Here is a 20,206-nt window from a genome sequence, read left to right on the forward strand (position 1 = left end):
TAAGCCTAAGCCTCACAGACCCAGCCATCTCCATATAACCTAAGCCTTAATGTAAACGTACAGGACTCCACAGTGACGAATGGAAAGGCCTCAGTCCTCCTCAATTCATTTACTACCTCTCTTTTAGGTTTGGTCCTTATTACTAATTACATAGTCCAAACGTGAGAGCAGCTTCATTCATATCCCAAGGATCTACAACTTCTGGCAGCGATGATCATGTAAATGATAGCACAGTTTATTAACCACTTACTAAATGGCCAGCACAGTACTAAGCCCTTTTTCACATAAGGATGAAATCATGGATATTTTCATCCCCATGCTAGATATGTTTAATACCCAGAACACTGGCCAGAATTCAAACTGAGATCTGATTTCAAAGCCCACACTTTTAAATTGTGGCTTATAGAAAACTATAATAACCATATTTTTAAGAGCATGAACTGTGAAATAATCATTTAATAATATCTTTTAAAAATAAAACAAGGGGATGATACACATTAAATTATGCATTTATCAAACACACTTATTTAGAAATATAATATGAAAAGCTATTAATCTCATAATTAAAGAGAGAAATCTTAAGGAATCAGTAGTCTGGCTGATGGGATTTTCTGCTAGAAGGATGAAGAAATTCTCCAATAGGCCATAATTAAAGAAATAAAAAACAGCACATATAGATTTTTTAAACATACAATATTACAATGAAAAGGCTAAATTTAATCTGAAGTTATAAACAAATGCTATTTAATACAAGGTAAGAAAAAACTCTGACATTGCTGAGTAAATTAACAGACAATCTGATTTATGCCCCCCTCCAAAAATATTGAGTTGTGTAATTTCAACAAATTAGATCAGCTGTATACATTTTGACTGACTTCTAAGAATATAACTATTTTCTTTCTGCATTGCAGAAAGGGAACATGTATAACTAACTTTCTTTCTCTCTCCTCCCCCAACTCTTCTGCTAATACAATGATATGAAGCTGGTTCCTACATGCATATGCACACACACCCTTCTCTTTCAGCTTTTCAACAAAGCCAGTGCTTTCACCAGATATCATCCTTAGCACATACAGACATACCTTTTCACTTAATTAAAGATAAGCCCTCTGCCAAAGCAGATGACCAGATCCTCTCCTGAAAGTGGGGTGTACTCACTGCAAAGAATATAAAAAGGAGAGAAATGACTTCTCAGCAGAATTTTCTTCTTTAATAGCACAGCGGGACACACTAAAATCATTCAGCTAATAACAACTATATGGGATGCTAAAAATAAAAGAACTGGAGTTCCTGTTTTCAAGGGCTCTCTCTTCAAACTCAGGTCCATTGCAAGTACACAAGTAAGCTTTTAGGGAACTTCTTTTGTTCCTACTGTTTATTCACATTTTCTTTCCATGCCCATTTATTCTCTTAAAGTAAAAATTGTCCCTGTATTCTCATATTAACATCCTGCTAATAAGATATCAGCTTCCAAGAAGCATTAGATGTTGTTAACAGGTTGAAGACTGTGGCTACGTTTTTTGTTTTTTGTTTTTTTTTGTTTTTTTTTTTTTTTGAGATGGAGTCTTGCTCTGTTGCCCAGGCTGAAGTGTAGTGATACGATCTTGGCTCACTGCAACTCCACCACCCAGGTTCAAGCAATTTCTCCTGCTTCAGCCTCCCAAGTAGCTGGGATTACAGGCACGTGCCACCATGCCCAGCTAATTCTTTGTATTTTTAATAGAGATGGGGTTTTGCCATGTTGGCCAGGCTGGTCTCGAACTCCTAACCTCAAGTGATCCACCCACCTTGGCCTCCCAAAGTGCTGGGATTACAGGCACGAGCCACCATGCCCAGCCTGTGTCTAATTTTTAAAATCGGCTTTATTCATTTTTTTCCTTTTTTTGAGACAGGGTCTCACTATACTGTCCAGCCTGGTCTCTAACTTCTATCACTATAGTTTTGCTTTTCTAAAATTTCATAGAAATTGAATCATATAATATATATCTTACTTCTGACTTCTTTCAATTAACATAATACTTTTTTTAAAAATGCTCAAGTTGTTGCTTGTACCAGGAGTTCATTCCTTTTTGTTGCTAAATAGCATCCCATTGTATGGTCATACCACAATTTATTTATCAGTTCACCAGGCAATATACATTTGGTTTCTTTGCAATTTTTGGTTATTGCAAATAAAGCTGGATTAAACATTCAAGTGCAACTTCTTGGGTGGATATATGTTTTCATGGGCCATATAGTAAACACGTTTAACTTTATATGAAAACTTTATATTGCATTCTGGTGCCTATCTCAGTTATATTGCATGCTGGTGCTTATCTCAGTTTAAAAAAAAGCCCTACCTATACCAATTCAAATTATTACTGCTATTGAATAATACGAATCACTGACCGAGGTAAGAATCTCTTATCTATTAATATCAAGCATTTCATAATGTGTATGTACTCGACTTTAGGATATGGAGAATAGAGCTCACAGTCTTGTGAAGGAGATGTTACACTGTTTCAAAATTATTTCCATTATCTGCTATGAGAATTAAAGCAAACTATTTTACACCTCTGTTATTCAAAGTGTGGTCCATGGACCAGCAGTACTGGCTTCACCTGGGAAGTTGGTAGAGCTGCAGAGTCTCAGCTCCAACCTTTGATCCACTGAGTCAAGTGGATTTTGGCAAACCCCATGTGATCTGTGTGTTTGAGAAGCACTGCTGGAGAAGGTCAGAGAAAAAAAGAATTGTATCCAGCCGAGAAGATCAGGGCTTCACAGAAAACAGTTTTTGAGGGGAACTGGCAGCTCATTCTAAGTTTTATGCTACATCTTTTAAGAGTCTTTAGGGCTTGACCTTTGAAAGTTTTCAATCAACAGAAGTTTCTCTGAAGAAACTAGTCAGATTCCCTTTGAAAATAAGTGGCTTTGAGAAAAATTTCCCTCACCACTCTAGGGAATGTTTGCGGGGGGTTTTTGTTTGTTTGTTTTTGTTTTTTTTTAATTCCCTGGACACTATCTTTCCTGTATTATTTTCAGTCTCATCCTTCCATCTACTATAATGTCAGTATGACACTACCGGTATTTTTGAGGGAAAATATGTAAGATTCCTCCATTCACATTACACCTATAGGACACACACCTTATCTTGCATCTCCTTCTGATTCACCTAAGTGCCAACTGAATCACTGGCCACATATTTACAACATTTCCAATTATTGCAATTTACAACTTGAACCCAAGAATTACAGATCTTAGAGCTGGGAAGACCGCAAGAGTTGGGGGCATTTAGACACAGTGAGGACTTATGTATCATACTACAGAAGAGGCAGCCAGGATTTTGAAAAGTTTAAAACAAAACAAAAAAAAACTTGTCAAAGGCTATCTTGCTAATAAGTAGCAAAGTTGGTAATAAAGAAGAACATTTTACATGGGTTCCCCTCCAGCATAATTCCTGTCACATTATGGGTGCATAATAATATTTACTTATTTCATGAGTAAAAAAGTCAATAAATGAATAAATGAATTACTATCTCCAAACCCACTCATCTTTGTTTTTGTTCCAGTCCTCTCTGATCTCTATGGTTTTCAGTTCCAGAATCTCCCCTTGGGTGGCACTACACGGCCTCCCTCCTCTACTTCTCTGCCTGTGTTTCTAGATTTCCTTTTCCTCTGTCCACCTAAATACAGGTGTTTTCAAGCTGTTATCTTAATCCTGTTTCCTAAACCCATGTCCTCATTACTTCTCACCTTAGCTACTAGCAATGATCTCTAATCTTTCTTCCCTTTAAACCAGCCCACACGCTGTACTTGGCATAAAATCCTCAAAGTGCGGCTCTCATCTTGTCACTTTGCCTGGTATTTAAGACTTCCATGATTTGGTCTTAATAATTCATTGGCAATTTATTCTTTGTAGGTAGTAGCATAATTGGGTGTTAAGATTGTTTGTTTGGCAATCAGACCCCCTGAGTTTGAGTCTCAGCTCTTCCTCTGATGAGTTGTATCACCCTGGGAATTTGCCTAATCTTTTTATACTTCAGCTTCCTTGGCTGTAAAATAAGAAATAATAATACTTCCTAATAGAGCTATTACAAGTAGTAAATATAAAATACTTAGGTAAGTATCTGGCACATGGTAAAGACTCTCCTAATCTTGTTTTAATTCTTCTTTTAAAATTAGTGAAGTATTAGCTTCCCATGCACCAAGGCCTCCCTAAAAAATTAGCTTCCTAATGTCCCAGTAGAGATGCTAAAGAACTCATGATTGTGTGCTAATAATAGCCTCAAAAAATTAAGTTTCCATTACTGTGCTATTATTGCTGCACAATCATTTTAACATCTTAAAGTATCTGTGACAGGAAGCTTTACTCATCTGCTTTTGAATATAAAGTGAAAGGCATTCAAAATAGTAACAATTCACTGACAAAACTCATCTTAGAATTAGACCCTATTTCTGGCTATAGAAACCATATCTTTTTTATGCTTTTCATAATAAAACTACTCTGAAATTTAGTAAAAACAAACAAAAAACTCAGATTTGTAAACAACATTTCAAATTTATGTTTTGGAGCAAAAAAATAAAAATCAAGAACTCCATAAATAATCTGAGTTGGCAAACAGGTTTCATGAAATAGGTTTCATTCTCATTTGGATCCATTATAATGTTGAGAAGGATTCAGATATTGTGTCCTAGGTGTTGAAGCAAATACCATGGTGACTCAAGCAATGTTTAACAAGGTAAGGATAAAGACTGGAATTTTTCTCACCCTAGGCTAGAGAATAAGGACAGAAGAATAAACACTGTGCGACAGGTGCCAATAAAAACAGTTAAAATTAGGGCCGGGCATGGTGGCTCATGCCTGTAATCCCAGCACTTTGGGAGGCCAAGGCAGGTGGGTCACTAGAGGTCAGGAGCTCGAAACCAGCCTGGCCAACATATAGTGAAACCCCGCTCTACTAAAAAATACAAAAATTAGCTGGACATGGTGGTGCCTGCCTGTAGTCCCAGCTACTTGGGAAGCTGAGGCAGGAGAATCACTTGAACCCGGGAGGCAGAGGTTGCAGTGAGCCAAAATCGCGCCACTGCACTCCAGCCTGGGCAACAGAGCAAGACTCCGTCTCAAACAAAAAAAAAAAAAAAAAAAGAAAAAGCAGTTAAAATTAACTAAACACTTATGTGATAGAACAGTTCTAAATGCTTTAGACATAGACTTATTTTAATCCTCAAAACCAACCTTTACGAAAGGCTTTATCGTCATCCCTATCATACAGATAAAGACACCAAAGCACATAGAAGTTATAACTTCCCCCGGGATACCCAAATCGTAAGTGACAGAGCTGGGACTTGAACCCAAGCACGTACTAGAGTCCAGGAGCATCACAAAGACTCTCAAAATACTTCCATCTTTTTGATGCCAGAAACGGTAAAGATTGACAAGAAAAACAGCTTTACAAATCATCAAGATGATTACAGTCCAGGTTCCACTAAATTGAGGTGTTGCTGGCAATAAAACCTGAGGATCCAGCCCTACCTCCAGCCTTGATTCAGGTCCTCAAGAGTTCTGCAAGTCCAGTGGCTAAGGACCATGCTGGGGAAGGACTTTGAAACCCTCATGAGCAATCTCAGTGGGAACAAGCAAGAGCTTAAGAGGTTCCCTAGGACTAAATCACAAGACCATTATGAGTGTCCATATTGGCCAGCACTACTAAAGCATAATGTTATCAGTCATTAAGTGTCTTTCCCAAAAAGATCTCCAAACAAATTTGCTAGAATAATCATTCGCTGATGAACCTTAATAAATCATTGAGTGCCTGCATATATTCATGGGTAAAACATGTAGTTCATTCCTGGTAGACATCTGAAAACTAGATCTTTTTTCAGAATAAAGTTATACATTGATGTCTGAAATCTGTGCATAGGATTCCAAAAAAGTAAGAAAAATCAGCCTAAAAAATTAGAAGGTACTTTAATGAAACTATCATTAATTGTTGCACTTAAAGACAGAGAGAGAACTGGAATTAATTCTATTGAGAAAACAAGGCCCAAAGAGGGAAACCCTCTTGCCCAATATAAAGCTGGTTAACAGCAGAATTTCTATAATATTTGTGATGCATATAATGTTCTAATTTTAAGTTTTCTTACTCCTCACTTATGTATTGGTTAAGAAGAGTCCCAAAGAAGTCCCATTCAATTGAGAATAAAAATAATATTTAAGACTCTCATAGCTCAACTGTGGGATATGCTGAAGGGTCATGGGTTACATTAGCAGTCTTATAGGCTCCCAGCCTGCAAAACTAGTAAGAGAAAAAATAGCAGGCACCTGTATTCATAGAAGAGGGGATTTTAACATCACCCACAAGAGAAACATTGTATAAGAACATTACAAGTGCTCAAGTTTACATTTAAGCAATTTGAGACAATGGTGGTGTTGCCTTTGCTTACCTGCACTTTTAAGAATCTGTGTCCTAAAGACCCTCTGTTGGCAAAGGTGGAGAATTTGCTAAAGAGGGACCAGGCTGCCAAAGACTCAGGACGCTGCCTGCTGAATTGCTGGGGCCTCTCTGTTAGAAATTATCTAAGACCCAGGGTTGTGCTGCTTCCTCACTTGCAAATGCTGAAATAAAACATAAAGATAGTATGTTTCTAAGAATGGTTCAGCTGCCCCAGAAAAATGTAAAGTCATTTTAAAAACTTTAAGGAAAACGCCATTTTAGTAAACTCACTTCTGATCTCCTAAAAAATGCTTTACAGGATGATGAAATTACCAAACACAAAAACAAAACAAAAAATCCAACAGTACATATTACATTACTGTCTGCCTTTCAGAACTGGCTTTCCAAAGGACCCAGCTCAGTCTCCTTAAAAATAATAACATACCCAGCTCAATTAATCCCAAGTAACCTGGTAATGAAAGAACCATCTGTCTTCTTTTCCAGCTTCTCTCCACACATACACACAGCTTTATTTTGAAATGCAGAGGTGAGGTGAGAGAAGTAGCTATTTCTCTGAAAATCATTAGAAGAGGAAGGGACAGAAGGAGAGAGGAGAATGAGGAGGAGATCAAGAAGAATAAAAATATCTAGAAGAAAGTGAGGGAAAAAGAAGTGTGGGTGAAGTATTAGAACAACTAGTTTAAAAATGTGCCGTGGGCTACTTTCTAAAAAAAAAAAAAAAAAATTTGAAAAAAATCTCAAACCTCTCTTGCTACCGCTATTTTTACACAAGACTAACACACACACACAGACACGCACACACAAAATGCATGCTCTTTAAGACGTTAAAAACAATTATGCTAAATCTACTCTGCCTGTGTGCTATAAAAGAACAGCATGGTTTATGGGGTATATTAAGTCCATTATTATGGTATTAATATTCCAGTATTTTGCCTATTTAAGTTAAAGGCACTTGAAAAATAGAAGCTGCATGAATATCTCATTAACCCTTGTGCTGTTTCTTAAAAGCAGAAAATGAAATTCCCACATGGAAGATACCCTCCCTATACTAGAAAAAATGGCAACATCCTTATCTTCAAAGACAAGATGTTGAGACAGAGCTTGTTGAAATAACTCTTATCGTTTAAGCCTCCCCACACAATTTAGCTGCATTTTCACAGTTTATTATGTTCAATCTAGTATATAAGTTCAGGCCAGGCACAGTGGCTCACGCCTGTAATCCCAGCACTTTGGGAGGCCGAGGCGGGTGGATCACGAGATCAGGAGATCGAGACCATCCTGGCTAACATGGTGAAACCCAGTCTCTACTAAAAAGACAAAAAATCAGTCAGGAGCAGTGGCAGGTACCTGTAGTCCCAGCTACTCGGGAAGCTGAGGCAGGAGAATTGCTTGAACCGGGAGACGGAGGTTGCAATGAGCTGAGATTGTGCCACTGCACTCCAGCCTGGGCGACAGAGCAAGACTCTGTCTCAAAAAAAAAAAAAAAAAAAAAACAAATAAATAAAAAATAAGTTCAGACACACTGAAGAGATATTGCATGTTCAGTTCCAGACCACTGCAATAAAGCAAATATCACAATAAAGCAAGTCACAAATTCTTCAGTTTCCCAATGGATGTAAGTTATGTTTATACAACTGTCTATAGTGTGCAGTAATAGCGTTGTGTCTAAAAAACAACGTGCGTATCTTAATTTTAAAATATTTTACTGCTAAAAATGCTAATGATCATATGAGCCTTCATTGACTTATAATCTTTTTGCTAGTGGATGATCTTGACTCAGTGCTTATGGCTGAGTGCTTATCAGGCTGGTGGTTGCTAAAGGTTGGGGTGGCTGTGACAATGTCTTAAAATAAAACAATGACGTTTGCTGTGTCAACTGACATTTCCCTTCACGAAAGATTTCTCTGTATCATGCAATGCTCTTTGATAGCAGTTTAGCCACAGAACTTCTTTCAAAATTAGTCAGTCCTCTCAAACCCTGCCACTGTTTTATCAACTAAATTTATCTACTATTCCTAACCCTTTGTTGTCATTTCAACAAAGTTCAGAGCAATCTCACTAGGAGTTTATTTCATCTCAAGGAATCACTTTCTTTGCTCCTGCATAAGAAGCAATCCTCATTCATTAAAGTTTTATTATGAGTTTGTAACAATTCAGTCACTTCTTCAGGCTCTACTGCTAATTCTAGTTCTCTTGCTGTTCCCATCACATCTGCAGTTTCCTCCTCCACTACAATCTGGAAGCCCTCAAAGTCATCCATGAGAGGTGTAATCAACTTCTTCCAAACTTCTGTTAAAGTGGGTATTTTGACCTCCCATGAATCACAAATGTTCTTAATGGCATATAGAATGGTGAATTCTTTCCAGAAGGCTTTGAATTTACTTTACCCACATCCATCAGAGGGGTCACTATCTGTGGCACCTAGAGCTTTACAAACTATATTTCTTAAATAATAAGACTTGAATGTTGAAATTATTCCTTGATTCATAGACTGCAGCACAGACGTTGTTTTAGCAGGCATGAAAACAACATTAAACTCCTCATGCAACACCACCAGAGCTCTTGGGTAATTAGGTGCACTGTAGAGCAATAATATTTTGAAAACAATGTTTTTCTTCTAAGCAGCAGGTCTCAATAACTGGCTTAAACTCTTCAGTAAACCATGCTGTTCCTTTATAGCACACAGGCCGACTAGATTTAGGGCAATTATTTTTTAATAGATGGGTTCTCCCTATGATTCCCAGGCTGGTCTCAAACTCCTGTGCTCAAGTGATCCTCCTGCCTTGGCCTCCCAAATGCTGGGATTACAGGCGTGAGCTACCACACTTGGCTGATTTAGCATAATTTGTAAGGGTTGTAGGATTTTTGGCATGGTAAATGAGTACTGGCTTCAACTTAAAAGTCACCAGCTGCATTCGCCCCTAACAAGAGGGTCAGCCAGCCCTTTGAAGCTTTGAAGCCAGGCATTGACTTCTCCTCTCTAGCTATAAAAGTCCTAGAAGGCATCTTCTTCCACCAGAAGACTGTTTGTCTGCAATGAAAATTTATTGTTCAGTGTAGCCACCTTCATCATTTATCTTAGCTAGATCTGGATAATTTGTTGCAGCCTCTTCTTTAACACTTGCTTCTTCACCTTGCACTTTTGTGTTATGGAAACAGTTTCTTTCCTCAAACCTCATGACTTCCAACTTTTCTTCTGCAGGTTCCCTTAGTCTTCATGGAAAAGAGTTAGAGCCTTGTTTGGGTCAGGCTTTGGCTCAAGAAAATTTTGTGGCTTGTTTGATGTTCTATTCAGACCACTAATACTCTCTATATATCATCAATAAGGCTTTCACTTTACCATTTGTGTATTCACTGGAGAAGCACTTGTAATTTCCTTCAAGAACTTTTCCTATGCATTCACAACTTGGTTAACTATCTCAAGAGGCATAGTTTCTGGTCTGTATGGGCTTTCAACATGCTTTCCTCACTAAGCTTAATCACTACTAGCTTTTGATTTAAAGTGAGAGATGTGCAACTCATCCTTTCACTTGAACACTTAGAGGCTATTGGAGGATTATTAATTGGACTAATTTCAATATTGTTGTGTCTCAGAGAATACGGAAGCCCAAGGGGAGGAAGAAAAACAGGGAAAAAACTGGTTGGTGGTCCATTCAGAACACATAAACATTTATAGATTAAGTTGACTGTCTTATAGGGGTGTAGTTTGTGGTGTCCCAAAACAATTACAATAGTAACATCAAAGATCAGTGATCAGCTGGGCGCGGTGGCTCACGCCTGTAATCCAGCACTTTGGGAAGCCAAGGCAGGCAGATCACGAGGTCAGGAGATCGAGACCATCCTGGCTAACATGGTGAAACCCTGTCTCTACTTAAAATACAAAAACTTAGCCGGGCGTGGTGGTGGGTACCTGTAGTCCCACCTACTCCTGAGGTTGAGGCAGGAGAATGGCATGAACCTGGGAGGCAGAGGTTGCAGTGAGCCGAGACGGTGTCACTGCACTCCAGCCTGGGCAACACAGCGAGACTCTGTCTCAACAAAATAAAATAAATAAATAAATAAAATTTAAAAAGAAAGAAAAAAATTATATATTTTATAAAAAGATCAGTGATCATAGATCACTGTAACAGATATAATAATACTGAAAAAATTTGAAATATTAAGATTACCAAGATGTAACACAATGGTAAGAAGTGAGCACATACTGTTGGGAAAATGGTACCAATAGGCTTATTGGACAAAGTGTGGCCACAAACCTTCAATGTGTAAAAAGCACAATATCTATGAAATACAATAAAATGAGCCATGCCCGTAACTGGCTCTAACTGCTTCTTTGCGTCTTTACTTCTTTATGAGGGCTCCCATGCCATATAAAACTTGTAAAATAAATGTGCATGCTTTTCTCCTGTTAATCTAACTTATGTCAATTTAATTCTTGGACCCAGCTGGGACCTTAAGAGGATGAAGGTAGGGTTTTTCTGCTGCTATGGTCTCTGTTAGAATATATTTATTTTTAAAAATTCTTAGAAAACAAATACCTTAAAATTGGCAAATATTTTGTTTCATAAGCCATTTACGAACTCTAATATTTCTTAAACAGGGAAATAATTATGCTTGATTATGAAAATCATATAGTAACATAAAAAATAGATTTTACCAAAGAAATAAAATTTTTAAAAGTTGACTACCTGAAGATTATTTCCATTTGTTAGATATATGTGTATGTAACACCTTATAGTAAATCCTCACTTACTGTTCATAAGTTCTTGGAAACTATGACTTTAAGCAAAGTAAGGTACACCAAAACTAATTTTTTTCATCAATAATAAAATGACAATGAACAAAAATGCTTTGCTTAAGGTTGTAGTTTCCAAAAACCTATTAATGACATTAAATGAGAATGTACTGTACTGAAAGGCATTAAAGAAAAACAAAATCAGCTGATGTGCTGAATTGTAGATTACAGAGAATTTTTTTAAGTACATAAATGTTTCAATTTTCAAAGAAACTGAAAGTGCTTATTTTCATATATCTCTATATACATTTCACTTTTGAAGTGTTAAGTAGCAAACCCATTTAGAAATCAAGAGAAAAGCAAAGGAGTGCTGTTTAATGCCTACTATTAGAGAAGTCTTCACCATGGGACAAAATTTTGAACCTAAAGAAATTATGGATCATGATATATTTGTGCCTCAGCATTATTCTCTCCTTAAATGTATAGAAAGTACAGTTCCTGAGTTTCTATCATCTTCTATCCACTATTATTTATTACTAAAGAATCCATCACAATTTTAAAGTTGGAAGGGTCCTTTTAAGATTATTCAGTCTGGGACGAGCGCAGTGGCTCACACCTGTAATCCCAGCACTTTGGGAGGCCAAGGCAGGAGGATTGCCTGAGGTCAGGAGTTGGAGACCAGCCTAGCCAACATGGCAAAACCTCGTCTCTATGAAAAATACAAAAATTAGCCAGGTGTAGTGGCGGGCACCTGTAATCCCAACTACTCAGGAGGATAAGGCAGGGAGAATTCCTTGAACCTGGGAGGCTGAAGAGGATTTTGCCTGGTTCTGATGGCTACCAAGCAGTTATGCCAAGGCCAGCGAATGCAAAATTCAAGGAGTTAAGTTTGAGCTCAGTACTAGGAAGACCTTGCTAATATTTGGACTGCCTAATACAGGATGCATTCTTGGAAAGTGGGTCACACATTACTAGTATGTTCTAAAGTCCATTTGGCAGGAGTGTGCAGAGCAGTGCTTAACAAACTTGAATAGCCATTGGCATCACCTGAGCATCCTGTTAAGTTGCTGATTCTGAGTCAGCAGGTCTAGGGCAGGGCCTGGTTATCTGCATTTCCAGCAAGCTCCCAAATGATGCAAAAAAAAATATGCCAGTGCTGCTAGTCTGAAGCCCCTGCTTTGAGTGGCAAGAATGTAGGGTGAACAGGAACATTAGAATGTTATTTAAACCAGGGTTTCCCAAAGTATGGTCACTGTACAGAGTCTTCTAACTACATTATTGCAAAAGTCTTCAGCCCTGATTTTGAGGCAGATGATTAATAAATAGGTTAAGTGGTTATTAGCAGGGTTTTGTGAGTCCACACATTCAAATGTCCAAAAACATGTTGTGTCCTATACCCCCAAGGTCATACCCCAACCAGTAATTAATTTTGCACAATTCTAAAGAAGAGATGTTTCACTTCCATAGAAGAATGGTGACCTTATTCTGAGCTTGGAAAGTACTTAGAACTAAGTAAATGTGCTCTGATGAAGAAAAGAATGAATGAATTTGTGATTTCAGTATAGTACCATTAATGAAAGTGCAGGATGCAAGAAAACATGGCTCTAAAGTAATTTTTCCAGGGATTTCTGTTAAAAAAAATCATGTGTCTCTGAACGGGGCAGGGAAAGTCCCCTAAGGCCACAATTTGCAGTCTTCTTTTTCATTGTAGGGCTTTACATTATATTCCTAGCCCTGGAATTTCACCTCCCAACCACCTATACAAACTATAAGAATTTCTTAAAAGCTTTGAAGGTACTCGTTTATTGCTTGGTCATATTTTGCTCTGCTCCTCAACTGATCTAATAGATTTGGGCTTTCAATCAGTTCAAAACTCTCTGATGTCTTTCTTGGAGCAGTATGCTGATATCTGAATCCACAGCCCTTCCTTACACTTGAAAGCATTCTTATGTTTTTCTCCCAGAGTAAATAAAACTACAACTAAGGGGGAACAAGTTTCTGTCTTTCCTGATTCTAAAAGTCCCCCTTCCAAAGAGTTTACTGTTTTAGTTTGCTTAAAAGTTATAAATAACATTTCATCTGATATTTGAAAGTTCTGTTTTCAAATACTTATTATGCCAATTTATTCTGAATAAGCCTGGATTATTCTGGCCCTTAGGAAATATCCTCTACAATCTGATTTTTTTCCCTTACCTTTTCTGCTATTTTTAGAAGAAAGAAATGAGTTAGCTTAAGGGTGAACAATCAGATGAGCATATACCAAACCTTAAAATTCCCGTGTTGAATCTCTCCTGCTCTCCACAGCAAATGAAAATGTGACAACACATATACCACTATCAATCAGATGATTTCCTAGAGCTAAGTTACAAATATGAGGTGAATCTTAATTTAGGGCAACTTATAATTATTACAAATAAATCAATACATATCGTAGATTTTTTTATGAAATCAAACAATCCTAGATTTATTTCCTAAAACCAGTGGATTGATCCTTAAGGCAAAGTGAATTTCAAAATCATTTCTTGGTAAATTTAACTCTGAATGTTTTCACCTTCTATAGTAACTTTGTTGATTACTTCAATAAAGAATTTCTCACTAACTACTCTGTGCCAGACACTGTTTTAGGCTTTGGAGATACAGCAGCGAAGAAGAAAAACAGTTTACAGTTCATCAAGAAAGGCAGAAATTAACAAGTAGTTCACAAGTAATCATCAAGTTCCAACTGTAGGGTGACGAGGGACTGATCCAGATAGGGAAGGACAGGAAGTGTCTCTGAAGGATGAAGAGGAGTTAATCAGATAAGACAGGGTAGAAAGAAAGAACATTCCAGGCAGAGGAAGAAGCATTTGCAAAGATTCTGAGGTGAGAATGAAAATGGTACACTCAAAGAACTGAGGCTGCAGACAGCAGGGGCGGTGATGAAAATAATAATAGCGCAGGCCGGGCGCAGTGGCTCACGCCTGTAATCCCAGCACTTTGGGAGGCCAAGGCAGGCAGATCACCTGAGGTCAGGAGTTCGAGACCAGCCTGGCCAACATGGCAAAACCCCATCTCTACGAAAAATACAAAAAATTAGCCAGGCATGGTGGCAGGTGCCTGTAATCCCAGCTACTCAGGAGGCTGAGGCAAGAGAATCGCTTGAACCCGGAGGCAGAGGTTGCAGTGAGCTGAGATCTCACCACTGCACTCCAGCATGGGAGACAGAGAGAGACTCTGTCTCAAAAAAATAAATAAATACAAATAAGAAAAGAAAATAATAGCTAATCTTTTTTGCACACTTACTACATTCCAGGTTTCACAGGCACAAACTCATATAATCCCCATAATAGCACTGAGACGGAGATATGCACTACTATTCTGACTCTACAGAAAAGGAGACTGAGACCTAGAGAAGTTAAATGACTTGCCCAAGGTCTTAAGCTAAAAGGTATCAAGGCTGGTTTGGTCTTAGGCGGTTTGCTGCCAGGGTCCTTATTCCCAACCTGTAGGCTACTACAGCTTCGCAAGAGTGAGATCAACTTGAAGCTTTCCTCATGTTCAAAATTCATTCTGTTAATTTTCAATTTGCACAGAATGACATCATGAAGTATTAGGTGTGCCTAACAATAGCTTCAGTCTCATTCCCAGAATCTTGATAAATGTATGGCTCCCAGTTGTGATCTATTTCATTAGGAAATATTATGCATATTTATCACAAAAACATTAATAGAGGTCCAAATGTCAATTTAATAAATGCCCATGAGCTCATTACCAAAAAAGATATTTTCTGAAAGATATTTTTAAACTAATTTATGGTCCCTTCCCTACCCCCATTCCTCTCCTCCTAGTATCATGGATTTGATACATAGTCAGTCCCCTTTTTATATATACACACATATAAACACATACCCACACACACATATTCATAAACATTATAGGGTATATGATATTGTTTTAAGTGGTTAACATTTGAATAGCAAATACATAATATTCTGAAATTTGTGTTCATCACTCTATATTTTTAATTTTTAGGTCTATCCATATGGTGCCTAAAGATCTGGTTCATTCTTTTTAAATGCTCTATTCTATCAAACAAATACATCACAAATTTGTACATTCCTTGGAGTAGAAATTAGGTTGTTTTCAGAGACTTGATTATCTAAATGTCATTTTGGAGCCAAATCACTTTTTGCCAATCTGGTAAAAACAGTTTACTAAGCTAGTGAATCGTACAAATTGCTAGAAATACTTTAGAATTGTCATTTCATTTTTAAATAGAATTTTTTTCTAAAACATAAACATGTTTTTGGTAGATTAAGTCATGTAACATAAACCTTTGGTAGTTCAAGTCATCTGAAGATACCTAGATATTTAAAACACTATGAATCTCTGAAAAAGGAAACAAAACAGAAAAAGATTTCCAGTTTATGTGAATCTATAATAACGCTGTTGAAAACAAAACATATTGAAGAGAAAGTAGATGCAGAAAATAGTCTTCTTACAACCAATTTCTCCTCCTGATAACCACACTGACAGGGCTGAAAAAATGAGCGCATTGAAGAAAGTAGATAAACAAACCAAGGTTTCTCTGGAATGCTTTGTTCTGTGTTCTGGCCAGAAAATAATCCAAGTCACAACTTTACAGGAAGGTTACCACATTGTTTTCAGAATCAAGGGACTGTGAAGTGCCTACCACATACCAGAGACAATGTCCGATAAATGGGACTATTAAACAGAGCATGAATGAGCTTGGTCTTTAATCTTGAAGTGGTTAGACTTATAAATGATGTGACTATAAACAATGATCTACTTACACAAATGGCAAATGTTACCTCAAAGACATTGTAACAAGGTTTATTATCAAGTGTAAACTGAAATCTAGTTTACAAATATGTGAAGACTCAAATATCCTAATTATCCTGATGTGATTATATGAATGTATCAAACTATAACATATGCCCCCAAAATATGTACATGTAATATGTAACAATAAGGAAATTAAAATAAAATAAATAATACTGCATAATTTTTAAAAATTAAAAAATAATTCTGTTTTCACTGACAAAAATGTGAAGACTCATGTATGGAATTCTTACACTGTTAACGTTATTTTCTATAAAGAAGAATCTGAGAAAACATTAAAAGGTAGATCTTTCAAAAGATGGATAACTATTTACTGATGACATTATTCTTATTATAAAACAACCCAGTCTAGAAAATACAATACAAAATTCGAAGGGCATTTCTCTTCTGGGGCAGAGGGGAGAAGAAAAGTATCTTCTACAGAAGTGTACACAATCCCCAAGAAGGAAAATTTAAAAAAAAAAAATCTGGGCTCCCAATGAAAAACGTTACCCCAGTACACTGAGGGTTACAATGGAGTCTGTTTGGCTTCACTTTCACAAACTACTAGAACAATATTTTAGTACATTCCATAGCCAAGCTAAGGAGTTATCACTTCTAGATCTCTGAAGCTTAAGAAATCCTCCTGGGCTTAGGAAAACGCTTCCAAGCTTCAGGAGGCACCCCTGAAATCAACTGAAATTCATATCACTAGTATAATAGTTTAGTGAGAAAACTGACCAAGCAGATGGAGCAGCCCTATCATTTGTTCATCTATTCATATATCCATGTATCCATCCATCTCAGCCCATCTCATCCATCCATCCATCCATCCATCCATCCATCCTATCTCATCCATCTATCCAGCCAACCATCCATCACAGATAATTATACCCATTTATCATGTGCCATGAAATCTCAGGGTGTAAGGACTGTCTGAGCCGAGAGAGTATGGATGTACTAAAGGCAAGCTCACGTAGTCACACATTTAAACACAGACAATAAAACATAACATACACATAACCCCTTGCCCTATCCCTGACCTCTGAACCACAAAGTGTACTGTTTTATATTTTTTCAATTATATAAAATGTGCATTATATAGAATATATAATTAGCCTAAAACTCCCTCCTCCAAGGGCAAAATACTTCCCAGTATAAACAACAGGAGCTAGAAGCTGAAAGAGGCTTAACAAGAGAATTAAGAATGTCAAATAGACCAGAAACCAAAACTAGGATTACCTAAACTTCTGAAAGTTGGTGATTTTTAAAAATGTCTTGAAGACTTTCCCATAGTTGCTAGCAATATTCCACTGCTTCTGAACAGAAAAGAAAGGGACAGTTGAAGAATGTACATCCACGCTAGGCTGAGGACATTAAAGACCAAAGGACAGTCTGTGCTAAGAGGATTTGAAAGAAATGCCACCAGCAGAGTCCCTAGGTCCCAAAGCAAGAACACAGGAACTGGCCTGAGCCTAGAGAATCACTCTGGGGACTTCACAACAGTACTGTCCTTGTGATTCCCCTAACACCAGAAACTCAGCCCAAAATAAAAAACAGGTAAGTTCACAGGCGCAGTGGCTCACACCTGTAATCCTAGGACTTTGGGAAGCCAAGGGGGGTGGGATCACCTGAGGTCAGGAGTTCGAGACCAACCTGACCAACATGGTGAAACCCCGTCTCTACTAAAAATACAAAAATTAGGTAGGCTTGGTGGCGGGTGCCTGTAATCCCAGCTACTCGGGAGGCTGAGGCAGGAGAATCGCCTAAACCCCAGAGGCAGAGGTTGCAGTGAGCTGAGATCACACCACTGCACCCCAGCCTGGGCAACAAGAGCAAAACTCCATCTCAAAAAGAAAAAAAAAAAAAAAGAAAGAAAGAAAAACAAAAATATAAGGGCCAAGAAGTCTGTATATTTGAACCATTAGATTGGCAACTTCTACAGGCAAATCCATGAGTGATAATTAAAAAGTTGTTTAGTAAGCATGGACCCCTCAATAAGGGTATGATCTCCCCTGCACAGTGCTGGAAATATGCTGATACTCTGCTTTGCTCTGTTTTCCTAGCCTCCTTGCAGACTTCTCCCTGACATTCCACTTTCAGGCTAATTAAAGTTCAAGTAAGTTACAGAGTTGTTTCTTTCACATCTAATTCTTCTCTGGGAATTTTAAGCTCTTGTGGTTAGGGTGTTTTGGGTCCTAATGCTTAATTTCCAAGGAAGAGGAAACACCACAAAAAGACAGAGTTAAAATCTACTGGACAACACTCAAACTTAGAAAACATATTTTTGGAGTAAAAATGTAAAAATTTTTTTTAAAATTTATGTATTATTATTATACTTTAGGTTTTAGGGTACATGTGCGCAATGTACAGGTTAGTTACATATGTATACATGTGCCATGCTGGTGTGCTGCACCCATTAACTCGTCATTTAGCATTAGGTATATCTCCCAATGCTATCCCTCCCCCCTCCCCCCACCCCACAACAGTCCCCAGAGTGTGATGTTCCCCTTCCTGTGTCCATGTGTTCTCATTGTTCAATTCCCACCTATGAGTGAGAATATACGGTGTTTGGTTTTTTGTTCTTGCGATAGTTTACTGAGAATGATGATTTCCAATTTCATCCATGTCCCTACAAAGGACATGAACTCATCATTTTTTATGGCTGCATAGTATTCCATGGTAAAAATGTAAAATTTTTTAGAGCTAAATATTAACATCAGATATTGCATAAGCTATGAATAACACATGATATATCAAATCAAAGGAGTGGAGAGGGGAAGGAAGCCAAAACTTAATTGCAATGCCAACAAAGAAATACAAACCAAATATTGATGAAAATGTATTTGTTCATTATCATACACATAATTGCGGAAAATGAAGCTGTGAATAGAAAGCACTTGGCTTTCTACTGTGTAAAATATATGAAGAAGGTACTGAAAGGTTCAAGGCCACACATTTGTAGTGATCCTCTTGACTCTTCTCATTGGATGTCTCAATCCCGTCAAAGCCCATCTCTACTATCAAACTTCATACAGAATCCCCCGCCTCAAAAGTCACAAATGACACTTCACATTTCTATCCTTCAAACACTCAAGTTATTAAAAGTGAGAGTGCTAATTATCAATTATATATTACCTTAACTAATGTTTTCATCATATTCTGGTGAAAACAGCAATTGGAAGGAATGTATTACATGCCATATTGTAAGCCCCAAGTCCAAGTTTAGAAGCAACATGTAGAATTTACCTGTTATAAATAGTTTATATAGACCTACCTCCCTAAGTGCCTTATAGAGAGATATAAATATATAAGCCATAAGCCTCTAAGTCTGATCCAACTGGCTCCTACGGCCTGTCCTGCCTCATCTCCTGAAATGCTTGACTCTTGACATTGTGCTCTAGTAACACCAAACTTTGTGCACTTCCCAATCCTTCTTGGCACTGTTTCATGTCTCAGCCCCTTTGGTCATACTGTTCCTGCTGCCCGGAATGTTCTCCCTCTCCTCTCACCCCGCCCCCCAATTCCCCTCCCACAACATTCCCACTCCCCGATATAAATTGGAATAATCTGTTGGGATTCTGTCCTTCAAGGAGGACTTCCCTTTCTCTCTCTACCCTGCATCTGGATGATGAACAGGAGTCCAAGAAAGCATAAGTAAAGCTGTTTCAAGATCAGAGATAACTACAGTGCTCCTATGTTTTGAACCATAAAAAAAAACACATCTCAGATTTTAAAATGTTAAGTTTTTTCAAGGACATTTGGAGAGAATGGTTTTTGCTCCTTAAGCCTAGTTTATTCTGAAAAATTCGTAGCTCTATTCAACCTACAGATTTTCTTTCCCTAACTCCACTTAAAAGCATATGTACATACATGCATGCTCACACACACACACACACACACACACACACACACACACACTGAATCCCTCTACTATATGCCCATGGATCCCTTTATAATAGCAGAGTACTTGGCACATGATAGATGCCAAGTATTTGTTGCTATTCACTGAAGAATGATGAAAGAAATACAATAACATAGGTAGATTAACATAGTCCAAAGGGAAGCCAGGTGCTAAGGGGAAACAGACTTGAGACAAAATTAGACGTATATAAGACCAATCAGAAAGCCTTTCTGGGGAAAGTCAATTTTTAACTAATTGAGGAAGAATAGAATTGTCATAATAGCTATAAAAACAGAGTTATAATAGTAACAG

General features: G+C 37.6%; 1 protein-coding gene across 10 annotated transcripts in view; it reads right to left on the minus strand.

Annotated features, from left to right (window-relative positions):
* ST3GAL6 (ST3 beta-galactoside alpha-2,3-sialyltransferase 6) overlaps nucleotides 1–20,206 on the minus strand; it is a 59,375-nt gene that overhangs the window by 30,699 nt on the left and 8,470 nt on the right. For 2 of the 10 annotated variants that reach the window (XM_054480027.2, XM_063661438.1), the window contains exon 2: nucleotides 6,424–6,595. The exons of 3 other annotated variants lie outside the window; for them this stretch is intronic. The gene's annotated coding sequence lies outside the window, so the exon portion shown is untranslated. Of the gene's footprint in view, nucleotides 1–1,082; nucleotides 6,093–6,423; nucleotides 6,609–7,781; nucleotides 7,899–20,206 lie in introns of those variants that run through there. 5 more of the 10 variants (XM_054480026.2, XM_063661437.1, XM_063661440.1 and 2 more) reach the window with 5 other exon arrangements.

The sequence above is a fragment of the Pongo pygmaeus genome, chromosome 2 (genome assembly GCF_028885625.2).
Source record: "Pongo pygmaeus isolate AG05252 chromosome 2, NHGRI_mPonPyg2-v2.0_pri, whole genome shotgun sequence".
Lineage (NCBI taxonomy): Eukaryota > Metazoa > Chordata > Mammalia > Primates > Hominidae > Pongo > Pongo pygmaeus.